The 26,041-nt window shown below is 31.9% G+C and overlaps 3 pseudogenes; 2 read left to right on the forward strand and 1 right to left on the reverse strand.

The window, feature by feature from the left end:
• The window catches only part of LOC126722369 (desmethyl-deoxy-podophyllotoxin synthase-like), a 95,942-nt pseudogene that overhangs the window by 37,818 nt on the left and 32,083 nt on the right, over window positions 1-26,041 (forward strand).
• Window positions 1,607-4,507, forward strand: LOC126722368 (premnaspirodiene oxygenase-like; annotated as a pseudogene).
• LOC126723282 (UDP-glycosyltransferase 87A2-like) lies at window positions 14,403-21,668 on the reverse strand (annotated as a pseudogene).

The raw sequence follows: 26,041 nt of genomic DNA on the forward strand, positions 1-26,041 counted from the left end.
CGTGTTGTAGTCAAAATGCAGCCTTCCAGTAGTCTATTTTTTGCATTCTTGAGTCTTCAACTATTCAAATCTTCATTTGTCTTGATCTAAAGATTAATTGAATACCAATCAACTAGATAAACTAGGTTCTAAGTTGTTACTTTTGTTCATGGTTTCCAACCTATAAATATAAACTTTACATCATTAAACTTAATTTTATTCTCTCAAACTCCACCTAATTTTGAGAAAATGAAAATTTGAGTTTTTGACGGAAATGGAGAAATAAATGTTCCCTTCTACCTATTATATTTTGTCTTACTCAAAATCCCAAACAAGAAAATAGTATTTCTTATCTCTCCTACTTAAATTTTCAAACAAGGAAACAAAAAAAATTATGTTGAAAGATTTTTTTCATTTCATTCATTTCTATCTCTTTGCGCTCTCTCAAATAATTAAATGGATAGATGAAAGATTCTTTTCATCTCCATTAGTGTAGGCATTTTCTCACCCAAGTTGGAGAATAAAAGTTTTATTTCCTTTTTTTTTTTTTTTCTACTACTTTTTGAAATACAATTTCCAATGAATTTTTTTTTTCTCTTTATTTCATTTAAATATTATTTCTTATTTTTTTCTTAAAAAATTTTTTGCTCATTCTTTCGAATAAACCTTTTCATTATTTTTTTTTAAATTTTTTTTAAGCCAAAAGTTCTTTTGCTAATAAACTGTGAATATCTGTTCATGATAAAAAAAAAAATATTTCAAATAGATAGTTAAACCAAAATTTTAAGGGTTTATTCTCTAAAATAAAGTGAATTTTGGTTTTGACCAAGCTGTATGATATATATGCTCACTAATCAAAAAACCTTTTACCCCTGCAAGCGTGTTACACACTTACACCCATAATGGAAAGAGAATTAAAGAAACAAAACAGATATCCACAAACTATTTATACCTGCAACCACCATGAGGTATGACTTGGTGGTAAGAATTTTCATATTGCTTCATATAATGCTTGGTAGGTGTTAAATTGGTTTGAGTAGTGGCACTTCAATGAATATGTTGTGCTCACATTGATAGCTTATCAAGTTCTAGTAGTACACATGGTATTGCTTTTACTGTCACGTGGTATGTGGTTAATGAGTCCAACTAGAGACTCCTTCCTTCAAAGGAAATATATATATATATATATATGTATAACTATTTACCCCTGCAAACGTGTTTCACCTACAACAGAGAGAATCAACGAAACAAATTAGAGAAAAGCAAGAATGGACAGCATATTGTGACAACTTTGTCCAATGAAACAGACTGAAACATAGCCTAAATAAAGAAATTATTTGACATGCATGTCATCTAACAAATAAAGTTGTTAATTTGGCTTCTAGTGAGAAATTGCCAAATTTGGGCAAAACTTTTGTGTGAGGTTGACATCGTATACTGAAACATTGGATCCAACTCAAAACCACAAAAATTATAGAGGAAAAAGTCAAACTTCATATAGCATTGAATTAAAATATGATAGTATCATACTCCAGATTTCCAGTTTTGTATTGTCATTTAACTTACTATAAGTACACCTAGTGTTCCTTCACCTTGCACCAATGCATACAAAACCCCATTCCCAAACATGGAGCTTCTTTTGTTGTCCCCAATGCTTCCAATGCCCTCCTTTCTTCTCTTTTGGTGCCTCTTCTTTTTCTTGTTTATCATAGTATATTATTGAAAGAGGTCTAAAGCCAAAGGCCAAAGCCATAAGTTGCCACCAGGGCCATGGAAACTGCCTTTTATAGGGAATTTGCACCAGCTTGTTTTCTCTCTACCGCATCGATCTTTGAGAGATTTAGTCATGAAATATGGACCTATTATGCAACTTCAGCTAGGGGAGGTCTTGGCTATAATCATTTCATCACCAAAAGTAGCCAAAGAAGTGATGAAGAGACATGATGCTGCTTTGGCAAATCGGCCAACTGTTCTTGCCATTGAAGTAATGTGCTATGATAATTCAAGTATGGTCTTTAGTCCCTATGGTGATTATTGGAGACAAATGCGAAAGATTTGTGTCATGGAGCTCCTAAGTCCCAAGCGTGTTCGGTCATTTAGAACAATAAGCGAAGAAGAGGTGTGGAATCTTATTGAATTCATTTAATCATCCGAGGCTGAGGGACTTGCAATCAATTTCACTGAGCAAATCGTCTCCTTGACAAATTGTATAAATGTCAGGGCAGTCATTGGGAAGAAGTGCAAATATGAAAAAGAACTCATATCACTAATCCAGGAAACATTTAATCGCAGTGGAGGATTTGATGTGCCTGATTTGTTCCCTTCACTAAAGTTCCTTGGCATCCTTATAGGAACTAATCCCGCATTGTTGAAAATGCATAGAAAAACAGACAACATTCTCAATGATATAATCAACGAGCATAAGAAGAAAGGAAGTGCCACTTTAGCTAGAAAATGTGAAGAAAGCAATCATGATGATATGATTGATGTGCTTCTGAAACTTCGGGAAACAGGCGAGCTTGGTACATGTATATAAACACATGTTTTCAGTTTTTAAATAACATTATGTTGGAAGTATAGTTTGGAAAATTGTCCAAATTGATTAACAAAGTTACAAAGCAATATTAATAATATATCAATAAAACAAGATATGCTCAAATTAACTTATAAGCAAAATAGACAAGTACAAAAGTGTATAAAATTAAGGATTAAGTAAAACTTATCATCGAGACACATAACTAAATCTGCTGTCCTTAAGAAGCGAGATTTCGCCCCCACTGGAATGAATCCGTCAGTGCAAATGGCTCAGGCGGTTGCTCTCTAAGATACAACGACAACTCTATTAATATACACTCACAAAAAGAATTTCAAACTCATCACAAATGCCCAAGAGAAAATTTTCAACAGAAACAAAGTAGCTAGAGTATCAAAAGTAATATATCTTTTATTATTTTTAACTAATATCATATATGCAGATTTTTTTATTTTTATTTTTTGATAGTCTTAGAGCTCTAAAAAAAGGATGTAGCTACGGACGATTAGAGTGAAAAGGGAAACGAAAAAACAAAGTAATTTTCTTTTCCATTGATGTCACAAATTGCTATGTATTTTTTGCAAAACATGGGAAGGTGCAGCTAACCATTTTATAAGGAAATATGAGAAGATTGAGGGGTTTGTTTGCTGCCAAAAATTCCCACACCAGCCAAGGAAAATTCTAGAGAATGGGCTTGGACTTTACAACAAAATATACATACCTAACACATTACACGTATTTTTACACACTTTTTCACCTACACTTATTTTCAAAAAAACTGAAAATTATTGTTTAAACATATATACCAAACGGATCACAAACAATCACATCAAAGCAATCACTCTGGTATGTCCAAAAAAAAAATATTAAATTAAATTAAATCAAGCAATTATTTTTTTTAACATACACACACGGGAAGAGAGGACAACGTATTAAAGAAACTTTATGATCAGCATTTGTTTTGTTGCTTTATTATTATTTTTTCCTCTTCTCTGTTAGTAACTAAGCATCTTTATACTAAGGTGTTCACACACTATAGGGATCGGTTATCCCTTCGCTGGCTCTGATTATAACCACTAGAGGTTGGTTCAATTGGCTCTATACAAATATTTTTACAAGTATTCTTTACTCCATAAACAAAAGTGATGAACGAGTAGAGGTACATCATACATGTTTTCATGTATTTCGCCACACCATATTTTTGAGTAGTAGATCTTTTAAGTTGTAAGCCAAATAGACATGATTGTGTATTGCCACAAACAATTTTTCTCTTGACATAAATTTCATGTACACGTAACAATAATCAATATCAAAGTCACAGAAGAATTAGGAACTTTGAAGGAAAATTCATGTAAACACAACGTGATTGTAATTTAACACATCATTTTTTAGGAGGTCTTTGCTGCAGGAACTGAGACTACAGCAACTACAATCGAATGGGCAATGTCAGAATTATTGAAAAACCCAAGAGTAATGAGGAAGGCACAAGCCGAAGTGCGACAAATCCTTGAAGGGTGGAGAAGTTTTGATGAGGCAAACATTCAAAAGCTAGATTACTTGAAATTAGCAGTAAAAGAAACTTTGCGATTACACCCTCCTGGTGCCTTGATCAAAAGAGAATCAAGAGAAAAATGTGAAATTAATGGGTATGAGATACCAAACAACACCAAAGTAATCATTAATGCATGGGCCATAGGGAGAGATACCGAATATTGGATTGATGCTGATTGCTTTCGCCCAGAAAGGGTCCAAGGTTCTCTCATTGATTTTAAAGGGTCCAACTTTGAATTCATTCCATTTGGAGGTGGTAGGAGGATATGTCCAGGCATATTATTTGCTCTTGCAAGTATTGAATTTGTTCTTTCTTAGTTATTATATCACTTTAATTGGAAACTCCCAAATGAGATCAAACCAAAAAAACTTGAAATGTCTGAGACTTTTGGATTATTCTGTAGGAGAAGAAATGATTTGTACCTAATAGCGACTCCTTTTTGACACATCTTCTTAATGACACACATTGAAGATAGGGCAACAAATGTATTATGTGGGGGACTTTTGAAGATAAAGTGATAAGGTGGTTAATTGTACTTTGAATATTTAGGTTATTTAAATTAAATAACAAGCTGAGCGTTATTAGTTAGCCAAAGTTGTTATTATGTTTGGTGTGTAACATGGTTTCAAGAAGTATTGATCTTTAAGTTGTTTATATATTATAGGGAGTTTTGGTATCTAGAATGCCCTATTTAAATAATGTATTTGTTGAATGAAATAATTATGGGGATGCCCGAAGTTTATTCAAGTTCAATTATTTTCAAGTTTTGATTTGCCCCAATGAAAAATTGAGACCCGAGTGCACACAACTAAGAAAGTGGCGCTTAGATTCAAAGAAGATGTGAATACAACTATCCATGCTATATATTTAAGCACTATACACACATGTATACGCATATATTCAGACAGAATTCCATAAACCCTATGAACCATAAATCTACAGTGTGCTATTTTTAATTTGAAGTATGCATGCATGGAACACACGCGTTGAATAATTTGAAACATACCAAAGGCACAAATTAAAACCATGGGAAATCATTAGCTTTAAACTAAATTATACATAATTGCATGAACATTAAATAAGACCGAATACCAAACATTTAAGAAATTGAATTATATAGTGAATAATAATCATGAATAGAATTGGAATTTGAATTTTTCTTATCAAACCCTAATATAATTACAACACGACAATAAATTAAGTAAATTAAAAGAGATTTTTTTTTTTCTTGAGAATTCCAGAAACCACAACACAATTTACAACTTCAACAAATTTGCCAATATACTAAAGGGAAGTCACAAAATCGTTATATTAAAAAAAAAAAAAATCATTTGAAAGTTTTCTCCTCTCTCCAAATTCCTGTCCGTTCTTTGTCCAAAAGTCTATTTAGAGGAAAAAAATATCTATGGTTTTACCCTACTTCTTAAAACCCTAAATTTAACTCTTAGAAATCGTTTTTCTTATCTAATGTTATCCCAATTATTCATACACTGATATCATAAACTTAAAAACGCCATATCTTATCATTATATTTTATTTCCAAAAGAAGTCAAACTAGTACTCATTTCAAAGCTTTGGGTGTCCAAATTTTCAAAAGAAAATAATTTTCTTTCAAAATTCTCTACATTCTTTATATGTTCAAAAGGATGAGGAAATATCATTTTCACCACCACCACCACCTTTTTTTTAAGTCCTACTATGTAGCCTACAAAATTACAAAATTTAATTTCCTAATATTTCCCAAGCCTATTTCTTATGAACTTTCATACTCCAAATTATTTTTATCATTAACTTTTAAGATTATGATATCTATTTTTCATATAATTGGAACTATAAGATTAGATAAAAGAACACTAATTGTCGAATTTAGGGTTTTAAATGTAAGCAAAAACCACTGAAACTCTCTTATCTTCTACTGATAATATTATTCGAAGACACTCAAGATTCAGTATTGTAGAAGTTGCTGCCTCATACTAGTTATTAAAGGTGCTAGAGATCCAAATCTTTTATGGGATTTTGAAGTCATGGACTGGAGGTTACACAACAACAGATTTTTATCAGAGACGTCTATGGGATTTAGAGCTCAGTTTGGTAACTATAGTTATATTTTCAACGAATAAGGTTATTTTGATTGTAAATCTTTATCTGATAGTGGTTTTGTTCATCTTGGGATTAGCCCCCTTAGGTTTTTCCTCTGAAACTAGTTTGGTTTTATTGGTTTCCTAGGTCATTATATCCTATGTCATATTTATTTTCCGCTATGCATGATATTGATGCTTGTTTGATTAACATAAAGCTTTCACAATAGACCTAATTAATAACTTGGCCTTGTGGACGCCCAAAAAATTTCTTACATAGAAGGGCCTTTGTGAGAGGGCTTCTGTTTTTTGGTTTATTGCACATTGGGTACTTAGCAACATGACTCTGTGTGGGCATATGTCTTTAGGGTGAGGTGTGTGTGTGAGTCCCTTTTTCTTATTTTTATTTTAGGAGTCACTACCAATCATTAGTTTTGTATTAGGTGAGATTAGTCACCTATTTATCTAATTCCTTTTTAGTTACTTAATTAACTAAACCAATTTAAAGGGTTTATTAATTAAGGTAAACCAAAAGTCTCAAACTAAAGATCTTGAATTCAGAAGTTTGTTTATATGTGGGAAATATATTAGGCACCTCACACAACCTATCCAAAGGATAATACCCTATTTTAATTTAAGTCTAACTTTATCTTTTTAGTGAAAAAATAAGATACTTAGCAATTTTTTTTTTTTTAAAGTTCTGTACAAAATATATATATACACATGTGAGTATTTATTTATTTATAACGTAGCATGTGAATATTTATTTCAAGGATTTATTTACAAACAAAGCATGTGAAGTATATATATACATAACATGTGAGAAGCATTTTACCACGTTGCAAGAAATAATATATATGTTAGCATGTGAATATTTATGTACTATATATTTAACATGTGGATACTTATATACCATATATTTAGCATGATTATTTACAATGTGACTATTTACAATGTAAAAACAAAAGAGATAGAGTAGGAAGAATAATACATTGTTGTCATCCACTACATTTTTTTCATTTATCATGTGAAAAACACAATAGGAAGAAACATTAGTGCCAATAAAATGGAAGGAATCATGTACGCTTGATCGGTGCTTATTGGTTTAATGAAATTGAACCATAGGTATAAATCTCTAAAAGATGCAATTCTAATAAAGAAAAGATTTAAAATAACAATGCTTGGATTTAAAGATGAAAAGCTTAAAAACTTGCCTAAAAAGAAATGCACAAATTATTTTGAGAATAGATTGTTTGAAAAAAAAAAAAAAAAAGTTTGCCCATTTTCTTTGTACAATACTTAAAAGATTTTTTGTTTTCATAAAAAGGACCCCATTTTATAAAAAATAACGTTGGCTTTAGAGAAAAGAGGTTGGAAAAACCTTTTTTTTTTTTTTTAGATAGAGTAAAAAAAGTTTTAAAAACTTTTTATTTTGAGAAAAGGGTTTCCATGTTTCAATTGGAAACCATGTTTTTATCAATTTTTACAAGAGATGACAAAAGGTTTTCTTTTGAATAAGCAAAGTTTGGGTTTTGAAATTTTTTAGTGAAAACAACAGCTTTTTAAAAAGGGGTTTTGGGAAAAGAGTTGATTTAGAGAAAAAGGGTGTCCGTGGGTTTTTTTTTTGTTTTTTTTTTTTTAAAAGGGGGGATCCGAAAATTCCCATGGCTTTTAAAAAAAAAAAAAAAAAAAAGAGTTTGCTTTGAAAATCATTTTGCCAAAATACCTATTCTAAAAGAAAAAGAATTTTGGGGGAAAGATTGATTTAAAAAAAAAAAAAAAGTTTCATGGGTTTTCCTTGAAGGAAAAGGGTTTAGATTTAAAAATTCCATGATTTTTATTTTGATGATAAATTTTTTAAGAAAAAGGAGTTTGTTTTGAATATATATATATATGTATGTATGTATGTATGTATGTATTGTATAAGAACACCAATTCCACAAAAAAAATAAAATAAAATAAATTGGAGGAAAAGGTTGATTGAAAAATTTTCAAGGGTTTTTTCTTTTAAACAAAAGGGTTTTGGATTTAAAATCCCAAGATTTTAATAAAAAAAATATGTTTTATTGAAAATATTTTTGTAAAAAAAAAAATTTTAAAAAAAACCAATTTTGGAAAAAAATAATTTAAGAAAAGAATTGTTTAAAAAAAGGTTTACATGGGTTTTAGTCTGAAAATCTCATGGCTTTTATTATTCTTGAAGAAAACATGGTGTAGGAAAATTATTCCTTTTTCAAAACTTCGCTTATTCAAAGGGCTTTTTTTTTTTTTTTTTTTTTTTTTTTTAAAAAAAAAAAATTAAAAAAAGGGGATTAAACATTGTAAAAAAAAAAATCATTTTTTGAATGGAAGAAAAATGGTTCTTTTTATTTTAAAGAAAACTCTTTGGAAGCTTTTAGGTTTTTAATAGAAAGGACCTTTTGAAAACGTTTTTTTTTTTTTTTTTTTTGTTTTGGGGGGGGGGGGGGGGGGGACAGTAGTTGTTGAAACTTTTTTTTTTTTTTTTAAAAGAAAAAAAATCACTTTTAGAGATTTATTTACCCAAGCTTTTATTTTGTGGCAACATTACACATGAGAAAGAATAGAGACTAGCAAGAATAAGTAAAGGAGCTAGAAATTAATTAAAAGGCAAGAAAGTAAAGTGCTTTAAAAATAATGGAACTTCAATACAAGACATAAGAATAAATTTCTTGGAATTTAAAGACAATAAAAGTAAATTGCTTGGAATTTAAAGAAATATAAAGGCAAGACAAATAAAGTAAATGTTTATTGGAAAAATTATTTTTCAGGGATTTTTCCTAAATTAGTTATAATCTTGTCAAAACCTTATAGATTCTTTACCAATAGAAGAAATGGGAGTACAAGCCATCACCATTCTCTAGGCAATAGACCCATATTATGCTTAAAACAAGGTTTAGAAGCCATTTAGGAAAAATGAGTGGAAAATATTTTCAGGTGTAGAGAGGAAGAGGGGAGAACACAATAATATAGCACAATAAATAAATGGGAGGGGTGAACAATATATAAAGATGAATAAGTAAATAAAGTAATATGATAAATAAAAGCAACAAAATAAATAGTTGAACAAATAAATAAGAACAACAATATAAATATATGAACAAGGAAATAAGAACAATAATATAAATAAATGAACAAGTGAGTAAGAATAACAATAAAAGATTTTGTTGAACCCAAAAGAGCGCTTTGAAGAGAACATAAAGAAGGTGGAAATGTGGAGAGCTACTTTAAGAGAAGTGGCCAATCTCTTTAGTTGGTATTTACAAGATAGCTAATTTCCACGACTAATTTATTTATGCTGATATTTAAATGACTAGTCTTTTTTCATATACAATGGAGTATATAAATTGCTATTAGAATGTAGCATAGTATGCATGGATTGAAACATTACAACATATACTAGTTAAATTTATGTTGCAACCAGTGCTTATACTATTACAAATAGTTTGTGACCCCTACCCTCTTGTTATTAAAAGTGTTGGTGCATTTAACAAAAAGAACATAGCATTCTATGAATTATAAATGTAAGGACTCAATTTGAGTCCCTAACCCAAAAGACGGATGAATTTAGGCCCAAAAAGCCCATAACAAAGAATTTGTAGAGAGTGGGTTGGAAAATTGGGCTAAAATGAGTTGGACAACAAATAATGTAGATTCAAATGACAAGAACAGGAGGCTAGATTGATTTAAACTAAAATAGATCATCCTCGGCACAGTCCAAGGAGATCAGCTCTTATATATTTCTCACAAGTTTGATTACAAATTTAGTTCCAGATTGCTATAGTATTTTTCCCTGAATTTCCCCCCTTATTTCCTGAAGGGTCTCTTCCTTTATATAGTTCTCTTTAGGTGATCTTGGCCCTCTACTTGTTGACCATCCAAGTCACTACTTGAGTGCTTGTTCCATCGGACACCCTTTCAGGCACTCTGTGCATTGGGGTAGCCAATGTAACACTGTTCAGGGGTCTTCTCTACATTAATACAACCAGAAAGTTAGCTGCAGAGCATTCAATGCGGTAGTAGCAACTTTCTTCTTGGATATTTTAGGATTCTTCCCTGTCTTATGTTCCTGTAATGCTTATCCGAATTAACAAAACTTTCCTGAAGTGCTCCCCTAGACGGCAAACTGCCTCCACAAATCTCGGTTTTGGTTAGCCGAGGAGGCACTCATCCTCGGCCCAACCTCCTGGGCCATTATGATCAAAACTAACTTTTTCATTTACAAACACGAGCTCCCTTGACAATGTTTACTCTTTCTTGGACGACCCCCCATCCTCGGCTTGGGCCTTAGGCTCAATATACACATAGAAAATGAGCTCCTGGGCCTAATAGCCCTACAATATATTGTTTATTATCTTCACTATATATATATATATATATATATATTTCTTAGGTAAATTACTGTTTGACTTTTGCAATTAGACCATTCTATAATTTAATCCATAAAATTTCAATAATTGTGTTTAAATTCCTAAAATAAGATTATTTCAATTCTATCCAAATTTGGAGTGGGTCCAAAAGATCTTGCTTTGGTGAAGTTTCATGCCATTAAAAAATAATAATAATAAATAAAAAAAGGAAAAGAAAAAGGAGAGGACTCTATCCAAATTAATAGATATTATATCATACAAGCAGTTGAATAAATGGTATAGACTATATAGGAAATATATTCTCAAGCTTTACTCTTGTATTGCTCTAAGGGTTTTGCTAAGGTAGATTGTTTGGTCCTATTTCAGAATCCTGTTCTTAATTGTGTGTATATATATTCATTTGTTTTGTTTTGTGTTTTTTTTTTTTTTTTTTTTTTTTTTTTTTTTTTTTTTTTTTTTTTTTTTTTTCGATTTACCAATTTACATTCATTGAGCATCTCCTTAGATTCAAGTGTTACTTTATCTCCAACACTACCGTATGTCTCTCCATTAACCCAAATTCTTCAAATGCTACTATTATATGGAATTTTGATAGTCACCAATATATTTCTACCTCCTCGCCTCTCATCTTTTTTTCCTTATAAATTTTCAATTGTTCTCTATCCACAAATTGATCAATATGGCCTTCAATGAATAGCTAATTTCTTGAGTGTTTTATCCATTCTTTCGGTCATGACTTAAGTTTGTTTGTCAAAACCCAATCAAAAGAGTGCAAGAGACAGAGAGTGACTCTAGAGCTTAAGGACAAACTGAAGCATATGAGAGGTGAACATTAGTAGCCTAGGTCCAAAGGGTATGAACTCAAAATGAATTTTTTTTATTCATATTATTCTTATTATTTATTTATTTATTTATGTCCATCTCATTACTAGAAGAAAAAAAAAATGTAATTCAATTTTGGAATTTCATGATGAACGAGTTTGAGTTTTCATGGACTCAAAACTATTCAAATATATTTTTGCATTTGATCATGTTTGTTATAAATTACTTTATGATTGCCCTCTTCTAGAGTACAGGAATATTACTCTCAATATGTTTCTATAATGTTTTTTTGTTTGATAATTAACTTCAATATGATGTTCTCATTTTGGTCTTTGTTTTATAATAAAAGTGTTATTCATTTTTATGGTAAGAGAAATTGTTGTTGTTCTATTTTTTATAATTTGTTTTTAAAATTGTGTTAAAGTCCTCTTTATATGTTGAGAAAGCAGACGAGAAGTCGTTCTGTTTGTTTTATATCTAAATTTTTTGAGCGCTAACTTTCCTAGCTCAACTTGTATGTTTAGTGAATATAAAAATATAGTAAAGGAAACAATTTTTGTTACTATTTAGTTAATTTCTTGGAAGAAACAATGCATATTCCTTAATTAATCCACCAATTGTCTAATAGAAACTAAATCCAACCTCGTTTCTTGAGGTTTTTGATTTCCAACTTCAAGGATTTTGCTAATTAGGTAGATGTTTCAGACCTATAATGACATCCCATTCGTAAGTGTGCAAGTATCATGCTAATTTTCATATTCATCTTATGTAATGCAGGCAAAAGCAAGAGAAATTATCCTCATAAATTTTTGACATGTGAAAACTAGAGACTGTGTAGTCTCTACCATGTCTATACTTCATAATCATTGGTGACATGCCTTCTAGAAAATACAAGGAGGAACTCCAATTATAGTGATTATTAATGAGTGAATTGCTATTATTTTTTGTTTTGATTGTAATACCAAACTAACTCAAGTTTTCATATATATGCAGATGATAACAATTAACATGTCTGTAGAAGATGACACTTATGTTCTGTTTATACTTTGTTTGGTTGCTAAATGGAGAGGATTTTCATAGGAGGATTTCAGTTACTGGATGCGCATAAGGACTTCTGTCAATTTGACTATGTTTTGGATTATATATATATATATATATGTATTACTTTTAGATGAAAATCCTGGTATGTTGTATCCAATTTATATATGGTTTTGGTTATAATGATTTGAAAATTTATTCAAGTGACATATCCTTATATCTTGTTTCATAAAGACTGTAGAGGCATGATCTTTTCTTTTATTTTTATTTTTTTTATTTTTTTATTTTTTTATTTTATTGAGGGGTGTAGTACTCCTTGTCTATATGGTTTCACTTATAATGATTTTCATTGGATGAACCAATGAAGTTCATAACTTTTATTGGATGGCTTACAAGCTATACTTTTTTTTTTCCCCTAAACTGTAGCGTATTTAAGTTGATGTCTATGAGAGCATTAGTTGTGAATTTTTTGACAAGTTTAGAAGCTATTACAATTTATCAACCGCGCTATATGATTAATTAGCTAATTAAGCGATAATTCAGTCTCCAAATTAGCTAATTAATCTCTTTCTCGAAGTAATCTCTTTCTCTTGGACATGTCTAGTTGATAGTTATGGTCTAGCCCATCTTCAAAATAAATCAGCGAATCAGGCCATTGTAGAAGTCATGATTCTTCTTTCGTATTGCTAGGGGAATCAACTGGTTTTAAATGCTTTATTGGATTTTTAGATGTTTCGGGTGTCAAAAGCTAGAGAAAGGATATTTGAGGGAAATTCTTGTAGCAGATAACATAATACAGAGTGAAATTTGTTTTTGTTTTGAAAAAATAAATTAAAAATAAATAATAATAATAATAATAATAATAGTATTTCTTGGCCTATCTTTTTATCAACACTATGTGACAATGTAAATGATATCATTATGGTACAATGTAAATGATTAATAATAGATGATCTTGCAAGCATTGGTACCTTCCCAGTTACTTGTTAATAGTAATGAAGCACATAATTACAAACAGTCACTTAAAACCAGTTGATTCAGGCCACGTAATTACAAACATGTCCTATTTCAGAATCAATGACTAGTGCGTTTGTTGTTTGGCATGATTACAAACATGTCCTGTTTCAGAATCAATAACTAGTGCCACGCCAAAAGACTTAGTCTCCATTTGACATAATTAATTTTGCCAACTTATTTTACTATTTAATTTATTTCTGCTACTATTTATAAATCTCACTATACTATTTCAATTAATTTTTACCTTTATCTACAGTACTTTCAGCAAAAAACTTTCAGTTTTAACAAAATAAACGGATTCCAAATAGACTCTCAAAAAGAAAATGGGAAGGGAGTTTTATAAGTTAAAGTGTTGGACTTGGATTGAGATCAGGTGTAATTGCAATTAATTTACTTAAACTCGTCATGGCGTTGATGTGGCCATGTAATGGGAATGGCATTGCCATCGTGTGGTGTACGGCAGTTGGTTCAGCACCGGTGGGATCCATGTATACTGAATGGATGTATTTTGATGAATCTGGTTTAACCTTTTACTGAAGATTGAAGAAGAAGTCAACGAATTGACAAGTTGCTGGTATTAATATATATATATATATATATATATATATGTTTCAATTGAAAGCACTGAGAATGATGAGAAATAAAGTGAACTTGATAGAAGTAAGACTGGTGCTAATTTAGGATTTGCCAAACGAAAGCACTGAAAAGCTTCTAAGCACATGCATAGTGTGTATGATGAGGCATATATGATAAAATTCTCTTTGCACGTGTATGACATTAATTTATATATATATTGTTTAGTTTTAGAATAAAATTGAAGTAAACTTTAGGCAAAAATGCACATGTAAGACATTAATTTATATACTAGCCTCATTGCACACACTATGTGTGTGCTTAGAGTTTTTTTTTTTTTTTTTTTGTTTCTTTTTGGTTTATGTATTAATAGTTGGTTAGAATCTTTTCGCCTAATAATTTTTGGTGCATCTTGGGTGACAGCTTCAAATTTATTTTTTAGGAAATTGTTGAAAAATAAAGTTTCTAAAACTGCACGATCTTAAATGAAATTACAGTCAACTCCTAAAAATCAACTGATTAATGAACACAATACAATAGAATTTGCTAATGACGGTGGCCTTCTGAAATATTTCTAATAAAAGCATCAAGATTTGCATCAGATGACCCACTGTTCGCAATTGCTCGTCGACTTGACTTTTGAAATTCTTTTGCTCTTTTCCTCATCGCATTCATCTCATCGCTTTTGTTATCCATAAACCTTTTCACAAGCTCGGAAATTTCACCTCTTGTCACAACTCCAACATCTTTCTTAACCTTCCATCCAATCTTCCAATCCTCCACAATGTGTTTACTGATTGGGACTTGATCCCAAAATATAGGAAAAGTAAGCATTGGCACACCAGCAAAAACAGCCTCAAGAGTGGAATTCCAGCCACAATGTGTCCAAAACCCTCCAATTGAAGAGTGGCACAACACCTTCAATTGGTCACACCAAGGCACCACTAGGCTCATATCACCACTACAATCCTTGAACTGCGCAGTTTCCCCACGTGACACCCACAAGCACCGAACACCACTATCCCTCACCCCACCAATAATTTCATCCATTTGGGCATTTGAAACCGAAAGGAAACTTCCCATTGAGATGTACAAAACCGAACATGGAGGTCGAGAATCAAGCCACTGGAGATAGTTGACACCATTGTTAGAATTTGTAAAAGGAGCATTCTTTTCTTCAAGTTCTAAGTAAGGTATGGCAGGACCAATAGGGTAGACAGGGATAGGAAAGTGGGCTTTTATGGCATCAATGGCTTTAGCTTCAAGTTCGTGAAAGGTGGTGAATAGAAGATACCGCGCTTTATTAGACACGCTGGAAATACCTTCCAGGACTCCAGGCAAGACTAGTCGACCATCTCCATATATAACGGTGGGAAGATCAGCAATACGGATAGTAGAAACTCCAGGGATGTAGTCCACAAGCTCATCACCCCGTTCTTCATTAAACACATATAGAAAGTAGTGTAAGTGAAAAGCCTAAATACTAGAAACTGCCTTAGAACATGAAGCTAAAAAAAAAAAAGGGGGCGGGGGGGGGGGGGGGATACAGTGCAAACCTTAAGCTTCTTTAGTGGCATTTTTTGGGCCAATCATATTTTTTTGATGATCTTTTAACGCAGTTGAAGATATTTTTTTGATATGGAATATCTATTATTGCAAATATACAAAACTTTGACAGGGGAAAAACGCAGTTTGTGGGTCTTGTACCATATTGGTTGACTGTTTGGACTTTGATTTGATGACCACCTTATATAAACGAGTTAAGTGTGCGTAATTTTCCCAACTATTCAGCCAAAAAAAAAAAAAAAAAAAAACCTTTTTCCCAACTGATATTAATGGGCAACCACCTTATTCATACGAGATTACGACTTTTAACTGTTTGGTCCTACTTAATTACCTAACTCAATTAAATTTTGTTAGTCATTCAAGAAAAAAAAATTATATACAAATATAATATCTAATTTTGCCCTATAAGAAATGTTTGGTTTCAAACACTAAAAAAAAAGATAAAATTAGTTTTTTCATGTATATAATGAGACACATATCATTTTTTTATTAGTAATTAGCGTCCACAACTCCGAACTTGTTTCGAGCCAAACTTTATCTATAAAGAAAATATATAATATATAAGATTAAAGTCACAACCGTCTTAATTATCAAAATTGTAATGAACATGGAATAAATAAAAAAACTGATGTTAAATACTGATGTTTATTAATCTGATATAATGGTTTGGTGCAACCATTAAGTCACTACTTCTACCAATCAATAGCTGGTTCACATTCTAAAAAAAATAAAAAAAAGTTAGTTATTTTGAAATATAGATCTACATATGAACGAATAGAATTTTTTTAAAATGTAATTTATGTTAAAATAATAATACAATTTACACCCATTAAGTGTTCATTTAGTAAAGATTATTTTTGCAAACTTATTTGACTATTCAATTTATTTTTGTTATTATTCATAAGTTTCACTGCACTTTTTGTTACTAACTTTTAGGTTTCATTGTATTATTTCAGCTAACTTTTACATTTATTTATAGAACTTTCAGCAAAAAGTTTTCAGTTTCAGCAAAATAAGTGGATCCAAAACGGACCCTAACTCTACCTAAAAATTATTTTATTTTGTTGAGTTTGAAGTTAGTCATATTAGTCCGATAACTTTGCCTGAAAATCATTTTAGTCATTTAATTTGAAGTTTGTCGCTTTTGTGTGCGTTTGGGTTATGATTAAAAATTAAGATTATTTCACTATTCAGCTTATTTTTGTTACTATTTATGAGTTCTATTACATTTTTTGGTACTATTTATTGGCCCCACTATACTATTTTAATTAACTTTTATCTTTAACTACAGTACTTTTAGCAATAATTTTTCAATTTCAGCAAAATAAGAGGTATCTAAACACACCTTTAGTCTAACAACATTAAATTATTATAAAATAAAATAATTTTTTAGAAAAAAATTATCGAATTAAAATCATTTTTTGATAAAATTATCAGACTAAAATAATTTTACGAACTTATAGAACTAAAATTATTTTTAAATAAAATCATCATATGTAAATTGCATTTTGGCTAAAAGATACCTTTAGCAGGTCTTTCTTGGTTTCATTATTGGTCCAATTAAAGGTTTGTTTGAGATTTACTTATTTTATTAAAATTGAAAACTTTTTGTTGAAAGTACTGTAAATAAATATAAAAGTTAACTGAAATAGTACAATAAAACTCATAAATAGTACCAAAAAGTACAATGAGACACATAAATAATAGCAAAAATAAACTGAATAGTAAAATAATCTGTCAAATATAATCTATCCATAACCCAAATCCACCCTAACAATAATAAACTATTTTATAAATTATTTGGTACTATTTTTATTTAAAAATTTAAAAACAAAAACAAAAAACAGACAAAAAATTATTTCCTTTTTTTTTTCTTTTCTATAAAAAGTCACTTTCTAAGTTTTTTTTTTTTTTTTAATTATTGAAACAAAAACCAAATGTTATGATATACTATTGTTGACGTGGGTGGCTTGAATTGCCACTGAAGCCCAAGCCCATTGCTGGTAAGTCGGTCATCCTTGACCGAATACAACTAGGAATGTATCTCCTAGTAATAGCCGGCCTATAATATATATATATATATATATATATATATATGGTTTGTGTTGTAAGGAAATAGAGATTATTCTAATTAACCTAGTGAGCAGCAGTCGCATGAGAGAAAATAGAGAAAAGAGAGGCAGCTAGCTTCTATTCTTATTGTTTCTGTGAGAGAGTGCTAGGGTGTATTGGGAATTGGGTTTCTTGAGAGTATTCTTTTGCACTATTGTATTTCCCTATTTTTTATAGTGATATTTCTTCATCATCTCCGTGGAGGTAGGCAGTTTGTCGAACCACGTAAATACTTGTGTTCTTTGTGAGTACTTGTTATTTAATTTCTGCTTATTTACTGTTATTGATTTGAGAGTTCTGGGGTGCTATCTGCACAACAAGTGGTATCAGAGCAAGGTTAGGATTCAATCCTTTGAATACAGTAAAGATGTCAAGCACAAAGTATGATGTAGAGAAGTTTTGTGGTAAGGGAAATTTTTCACTTTGGCAAAGGCGGATGAAGGATCTCCTAATTCAACAAGGAGTTCATAAGGCCTTGCTTGGGAAGGAGAAGAAACTGGAAACGATGAAGGATGTAGAATGGGTAGAGATGGATGAGAAAGCAGCTAGCGCTATTCGTCTTAACCTAGGTGATGAGGTCATTCACAACATCCTAGAAGCAAAGACCGCAAAGGAGGTTTGGGAAAAACTAGAAGGTCTTTATATGAGAAAGAATCTGACGAACAAGTTGTACGTGAAGAAGCAACTGTATAGTTTGCATATAAAGGAGGGTTCTGATCTGTTGGAGCATCTCAACACGTTTAACATGTTGAACACCCAACTGTCAAGTTTTGGGGTGAATTATGAGGACGAAGATAAAGCGTTACTCTTATTTGCGTCGCTTCCTACTTCTTTTGATCATCTAGTGACTACGTTGATGTACGGGAAAGAGACTATAGTACTTGAGGAGGTGACTAGTGCTCTCTTGTCACATATAAAGATGAAGCAAGACGGTAATGGTTCTCAGGCTGATGGACTTATTGTAAAGTCTGAGTCAAGCAATAGAGGTAGAAGCAGGTCAAGAGGACGGAACTCCAACAGGAACAAATCACAGTCTAAATCACGTGCAAAGCAAGATGTATAGTGCTTTTATTGTCACAAGAAAGGGCACTACAAGAATCAATGTAAAGAGTTGAAAGAGCATTTAGAGGAGAAGAAGAATGGAAAGAAACCCCTAGAATCAGCTAGTGTTGTTGAAGAAACATCAGATGATAGTGAAGTTGGTGCAGATTTACTTTCAGTTTCATCAAGTAACAATGTTCTACTGGAATCTTGGGTTTTAGATTCAGCATGCTCATATCATATGACTCCAAAGAAAGATTGGTTTGACACGTATAAGCCTTACAATGGTGGTATGGTCCAAATGGGTAATGATGCTACATGCTCGGTTATTGGGATTGGTACCGTGAAGATCAAGATGTTTGATGGAGTTGTGAGAGTTCTTAGTAATGTCAGACATGTTCCAGATCTTAGAAAGAATTTAATTTCTTTAGGAGTGTTGGATGATTTGGGTTATTCATACTCATCAAAGGGTGGAATCATGAAGATTACCAAAGGTGCTTTGATGGTGATGAAGGGACAGAAAATAAGCACGCTTTATAGATTGATTGGGAACACAGTTGTAGGAAGAGTTGCAGTCACCACTCCGGTGGAGTCCAGCACTGACGACACAAAATTATGGCATATGCAACTTGGCCATATTGGTGAACGTGGTATGTTAGAGTTGCACAAGAGAAATTTATTGAAAGGGGTAAAGACATGCAAGCTAGACTTCTGCAAGTATTGTGTGTATGGGAAGCAGCATAGAGTCAGTTTCAAGACAGGCTCTCATACAAGTAAGGGTGTTCTTGACTACATTCATTCAGATGTTTGGGGTCCAGTATCAGTTTCTTCTCATAGCGGTGCTCAGTACTTCGTCAGTTTCATTGATGACTACTCTAGAAAGGTATGGATTTATTTTATGAAGCATAAGTCTAATGTGTTTGGCATATTTAAAAGGTGGAAAGCACAGGTTGAGAATCAGACTGGCAGGAAAATAAAATACCTTAGAACAGATAATGGACTAGAGTATAGAGATAAAAAATTCATAAGATTTTGTGAATTAGAAGGCATTACTCGTTACTTCACAGTTAAAGGAACTCCACAGCAGAATGGGGTTGCAGAGAGAATGAACAGAACCTTAGCAGAAAGAGCCAGATGCATGAGATTGAATGCAGGGTTGCCTAAGGTGTTCTGGGCAGAGACAGTTAACATAACAAGCTTCATTATTAATAGATCTCCATCTTCAGCCATTGATTTCAAGATTCTAGAAGAGGTTTGGTCAGGTAAACCAGTTGATTATTCGAGTCTAAAAATCTTTGGTTGTCCAGCTTATGTGCATGTGCAGAGTGGAGAGCGTTCTAAATTGGATTCGAAGTCAAGAAAATGTGTATTTCTTGGTTTTGAAAAAGGTGTTAAAGGCTACAGGCTTTGGGGTCCAATCTCAAAGAAAACGGTGACCAGTAGAGATGTCATATTTGATGAAGCCTTTATGTTGAAACAGAATGAAGCAGAGACATGTGATGATAGTCCACAGGAGAAATTAACTTTTGAGGTGGAGCTTGACGAGAATAGTTCACCTAATGATAAGGGTATTGTTGAGATTGATCCACAACAGCAACAAGAAGAGTCTTATTCAATTGCTAAAGGTAGAGAGATGCGGGTTCACAAAGCACCACAGAGATATGGCTTTGAAGACATGGTTAGTTTTGCTCTCATAACTAGCAGTGGAGATCCATTGTCTTACAGGGATGTAGAAGAGATGGGGTCACTATAGAAGAATAAGACTTGGGAATCCTCTAGTATGTTGACAAAGTTAGTTCCAACAGAAAAGTTCAAGAGTTACTTGGACTTGATTGGTGTTTGCAGCTTGTGAGCCCTAAAGGGCTAAGGTGGAGGCGATGGAGGAGTTTGCTCGTATAGCTTGATCAATTCAAGCCAAGGTGGAGATTTGTTGACGTGGGTGGCTTGAATTGCCACTGAAGCCCAAGCCCATTGCTGGTAAGTCGGTCATCCTTGACCGAATACAACTAGGAATGTATCTCCTAGTAATAGCCGGCCTATAATATATATATATATATATATATATATATTAGGTTTGTGTTGTAAGGAAATAGAGATTATTCTAATTAACCTAGTGAGCAGCAGCCGCATGAGAGAAAATAGAGAAAAGAGAGGCAGCCAACTTCTATTCTTATTGTTTCTGTGAGAGAGTGCTAGGGTGTATTGGGAATTGGGTTTCTTGAGAGTATTCTTTTGCACTATTGTATCTCCCTATTTTTTATAGTGATATTTCTTTATCATCTCCGTGGAGGTAGGCAGTTTGCCGAACCACGTAAATACTTGTGTTCTTTGTGAGTGCTTGTTATTTAATTTCTGCTTATTTACTGTTATTGATTTGAGAGTTCTGGGATGCTATCTGCACAACAACTATAATATAAGATAAAATAGATAACCTAAGGATATGGTTTTGGCGCACCTGACAAATCAACCGGGAAATGCTGGTTCTGCAGGAGCAGTTCAAAATGATGCAACACTGAGAACACCATCACCGGCATAGGATAAAGTGAGGCCACCGGAATATTCCTTCGGTTCCCCAAGCCGATAGCCCAATATAAATGAGTATCAGCCACGATGGCTTTCACCGGCGGCTGAAGCCGGTCCATAAGCTCCTCAAAGTGCACTTCCATCTTCGTATTCACGGCTTCCAGAAAGCCCGGAAAATCTTTCCCACGACCAACCTCGGAAGGTATGCAATTGGGTACGGTGGCGAAGCGTATCTGAGCCGGTGGCATTGGCTCTGAGCTGATGAATCCGAGCCACTCTTAGGTGACGACGAAGCTGATGAGAATATCGGCGGTTTTTGAAGCCAGAAGCTTGCACAAATTCATCATAGCGTTGATGTGGCTGCGACTGGGATGCGGCATAGCCACCAGGTGGCAGACGGTTGGATCAGGCTGTTCAGTTTTTGCAGGATCCATTTTGATGGAAACTGATGAGATTCAGGAAAGGTAATACAAACGAAACTAATACAAAGTAGTCCGAGCAAGATGGACTGACGTGAGAGAGAATAGATTATATGTAGTAATGTGTGTATGAAAAACTAAAGAACTAAATAAAACTTTTTTTTTTGAGAAAGAAGAACTAAATAAAACTTGATCGCTCATCTTATTCAATGAATTGAATAATACATCAAGGATCTGTGTATATGGTCCCCACAATAAATACTAAATGAATACGATTTACACTATTTTTGTCCTATAGTAAATTGTGAGTAGTTGAAATATGAAACCAAGTTCACCTACTATTTTGTCTCTATTACTTACCACTCGTCAAATTATGATAAATGTTGTGTAAAATGTTACGTTGGTAGCATTTGTCAACAGACACAGCAAGCAAATGAAAACCCTTATCTAACCGACAAGCAACACGTGCACAGCCTTGAACTTGTAACTGAACTGATGATTTGTGCTTCTTTCTTCAAGATCTTCTAATAATGCGAGAAACTAGTAACTTTGGCGAGGGAATATCAAGGTGTTTAGTAGAGGAGTTTGAGTAATGTTGTTTGGGTGTTTTTGATATATATATAGGTGAAAAAATGTGTAGAAATATATGTAAGTATATTTAAAATGCTCAAAAGTGTACTTGAAATGCCCTACCAAATAGGCTGCAAGATTCCAATACATATGTGATATATAATATCACCTAAATGACAATATTGCCTCTACTATAGTTTTGATTTTTGACTCTTTCGGATAATTAGGTAGTTGAGAAAAGAGGAGTTAATTTGAACATTACATGTTTTTATTGAAATTACTAAGATTTAAGAACAATTTGAGATTCAACTAATGCCCAAAAATGTATTTACCGTTATAATTAATATAAATACAAATAAATTAGTGAATGCATCAAAACTAAAAATAATAATAATAATAATTTATTAAGATAATATACAAAAAGTTCAAAAATCTATTTATAAACTAAGTTAATGTTAAATATAAAGAAAGAAAATATTAAAATTAAATAAAATTTTTTTATAAAATATTTGATTGCTTGGGTTTATTTTCACAAACAATTACAAAGTACAAACTAATACATTAATATAGTATTCATTTGAGTATCTTATAATTTTTTTGTAATTTATTTGCGTAGTGTTTATCAAAAATATAGATTCTGATAGGTTTTATGCTAAATGTGTGAGAAAAAGTAAAAACTTTTTTTTTTAATTTAAAAAAAAAATTAAAAGTTTTTTTTTTTTTTTTTTTTTTTTTTTTTTTTTTTTTAAGTGAGACAAAAAAACAAAAGCTTTTGTTAGTTATGTGTCTTATACAGTACATGAGTTTCCATAAATCAATTGGATTTATTTATTTTTTTAATTTCTTTCAAGAATAAAGTTTAGCTCTAAATATATTTAGAGCCTTAGGTTTCAATGCACAATAATAAGATGATATGTATACCTATCATGTGATCAACAAAATTATATACATTTCAAATGACAAGGACTCATGTCTTCTTCTTATTATAGGTTGAAGCCTAAGGTTTTTCGCAGAGTTCTTCGGTTTCCTCTACGATAACACGTCTCGGTGTTATCTTGTATTTGCATCTCTCTTCCATACTTTTAATCTTTCCTTTTATTGTTAACAATGGATAAATATGGCTTAGGGTAGTGTTATCAGTTGTTTGCGCTCATTTATTCTTGTTCTGCACTTAGTCTAAGTTAGAGTAAAAGCAATCTAGCAGTAATTTTTAATTGGGGGGGTATGAACAAGCTCTTGTGTATTTACACAAATCCGAGCTTTCAATTTTGTAGAGACTTCTTCTTGTATGTACGGATCCCAATATCAAACTTCCTATCAATGGGTTTTATTTTTGGACAAAAAGAATTGTTTAAAAAAAGGTTTCCATGGGTTTTATTTTTAGAGAGAAAAGGTTGGATCCGAAAATCTCTTGGTTTTTATTATTCTTGAAGAAAACATGGTGTAGGAAAATTATTCCCTTGTCAAAACTTTATTTATTCAAAGTTTTTTATTATTTATTATTTATTATTTATTTTTTAAATTAAAATTAAAAAGGGGTTAAACGTTGTAAAAGAAAATCATTTTTGGAAAGAAAGAAAAATGTTTTTTTTTTTAATTTTTTTAAAGAAAACTCTTTGAAAGCTTTTTTAGGTTCTTAATAGAGAGGACCTTTTGAATTTTTTTTTTTTTTTTTTGAAAATTAGTAGTTGTTGAAACCTTTTTTTTTAAAGAAAAAAAAAATCACTTTTAGAGCTTTTTTTTTTTTTTTTTTTACCCAAGCTTTTATTTTGAGACAACATTACACATGAGAAAGAATAGAGAGCAACAAGAATAGGTAAAGGTGCTAGTAATTAATTAAAAAGCAAGAAAGTAAACTGTTTTAAAAATAAAGAAACTTAAATACAAGATGTAAAAATAATTTTCTTGGAATTTAAAGGAATTTAAAGACAATAAAAGGAAATTGCTTAGAATTTAAAGAAATTTAAAGGCAAGACAAGTAAAGTAAATGTTTATTGAAAAATTTATTTTTTAGGGATTTCTCCTAAATAAGTTCAAATCTTGTCAAGGGCTTATGGATTCTTTACCAATAAAAGAAATGGGAGTATAGGCCATCACCATTCTCTAGACAACATACCCATGTTATGCTTAAAACAAGGTTTAGAACCCATTTAGGAAAAATGGGTAGAAAATATTTTTAGGTGTAGAGAGGAAGAGGGGAGAACACAATAATATAGCACAATACACACACACGAACACATATAGAGCAATAAATTAAACAATATAGAGTGCAATAAATAAATAGGAGGGATGAGCAATATATAAAGATGAACAAGTAAATAAAACAACGTGATAAATAAAAGTAACAAAATAAATAGTTGAACAAATAAATAGGAACAACAATATAAATATATGAACAAGGAAATAAGAACAATATAAATAAATGAACAAGTAAATAAGAACACCAACAAAAGCTTTTGTTGAACCCAAAAAAATGCTTTAAGAGAACATAAAGAAGGTGGAAATGTGAAGAGCTGTTTTGAGAGAAGCGACCAATCTCTCTAGTTGGTATTTACAAGATAGCTAATTTCCATAACTAATTTATTTATGTTGATATTTAGATGACAAGTCTTTTTTAATATATGATGAATTGCTATTAGAATGTAGCATAATATGTATGGATTGAAACATTACAAAATATACTAGTTAAATTAGGGAGAAAAAAAATATTGACATTAAAAATGCCATGTTAGTTAAAAAAGAAAAAACAAACACAAAATCAACCTGTTCTCTCTCTCTCTGTTCTTTTTTCTTCTTCACTATGGGGTTTTTGACCAATTTAGCTAATCAAGACCTGGGAAGCACGGGTTCGGCATTTTGGTCACTATCCTCGTGTTGGACGTTAGGACGTGGCATGTAGCCTGGATGTGGCTGCATGCGCGTCTGTAACAATTTTTTTTTCTACGCGGCCCAATATCCCAAGACGCTTCGCGATATGGCCTGATACAGCCCGATACACGGCCAAATATGGCCCGATACTGCTTGATATATGGCCTGATACCCCAAAATATCAGAGCTCTCTCTTAATCTCTCCTTCTCTCTGAGTCTCTAACCCACGGCTTCTCACAACTCTCTCTCTATCTCTCCTTCGTCTCATTGATCCACAACATTAAGCCTCTCTCTCCAGTCTCGATCACTCCTTCTCCCGATCTCTCCTTTTTCTCTGCATTTCGCCCCATCCTGGGCTTCATTTTTTATATATATTTTTTTTCTTTTTTGGTTGTCCGCCCATTTGGCTTCTATTATTATTATTATTATTATTATTAAACGTATTCCTCTGCATTCGTATCTTATTTAAAAAAAAATACAATTGCCATGTTTTCGCGACGCATCCGCACCTGAACCCGAATATGCACTTGGGCCATTACTAATTTTCGCCAGGAAATACTAAGCTGTTGGTTGAGCCAGTACAAATGTAACAATTCATATTGACAGGTGATCCGATTGAACCAAATAATGTTGAGGTGACGTGAAGACATCGACTAAAAAATATCCGTTGAATTGCCAAAAGTATGTCGGCTACCAATAATGACATAGGACAATAAACAGACATGCTAATAATATATTAAATCATGAAGCATCTTTGTAGTGCTTAATCCATGTAGGTATCTAGGGGCTAGAGTAGAGGAGGTGCTAACTATCAACTGTAGAATGTTCCTTGCAGAGACGGAGGGAGACGTGGACATGGGGCAGTGGCCCCACTAATATATATATATATATATTTTTTTTTTTTAATTAATATATAGAATCACTAATTTTAATAATTTTATTCTATAAAATCACATTTTAAC

The sequence above is a fragment of the Quercus robur genome, chromosome 4 (assembly GCF_932294415.1).
Source record: "Quercus robur chromosome 4, dhQueRobu3.1, whole genome shotgun sequence".
NCBI classification, from domain to species: domain Eukaryota; kingdom Viridiplantae; phylum Streptophyta; class Magnoliopsida; order Fagales; family Fagaceae; genus Quercus; species Quercus robur.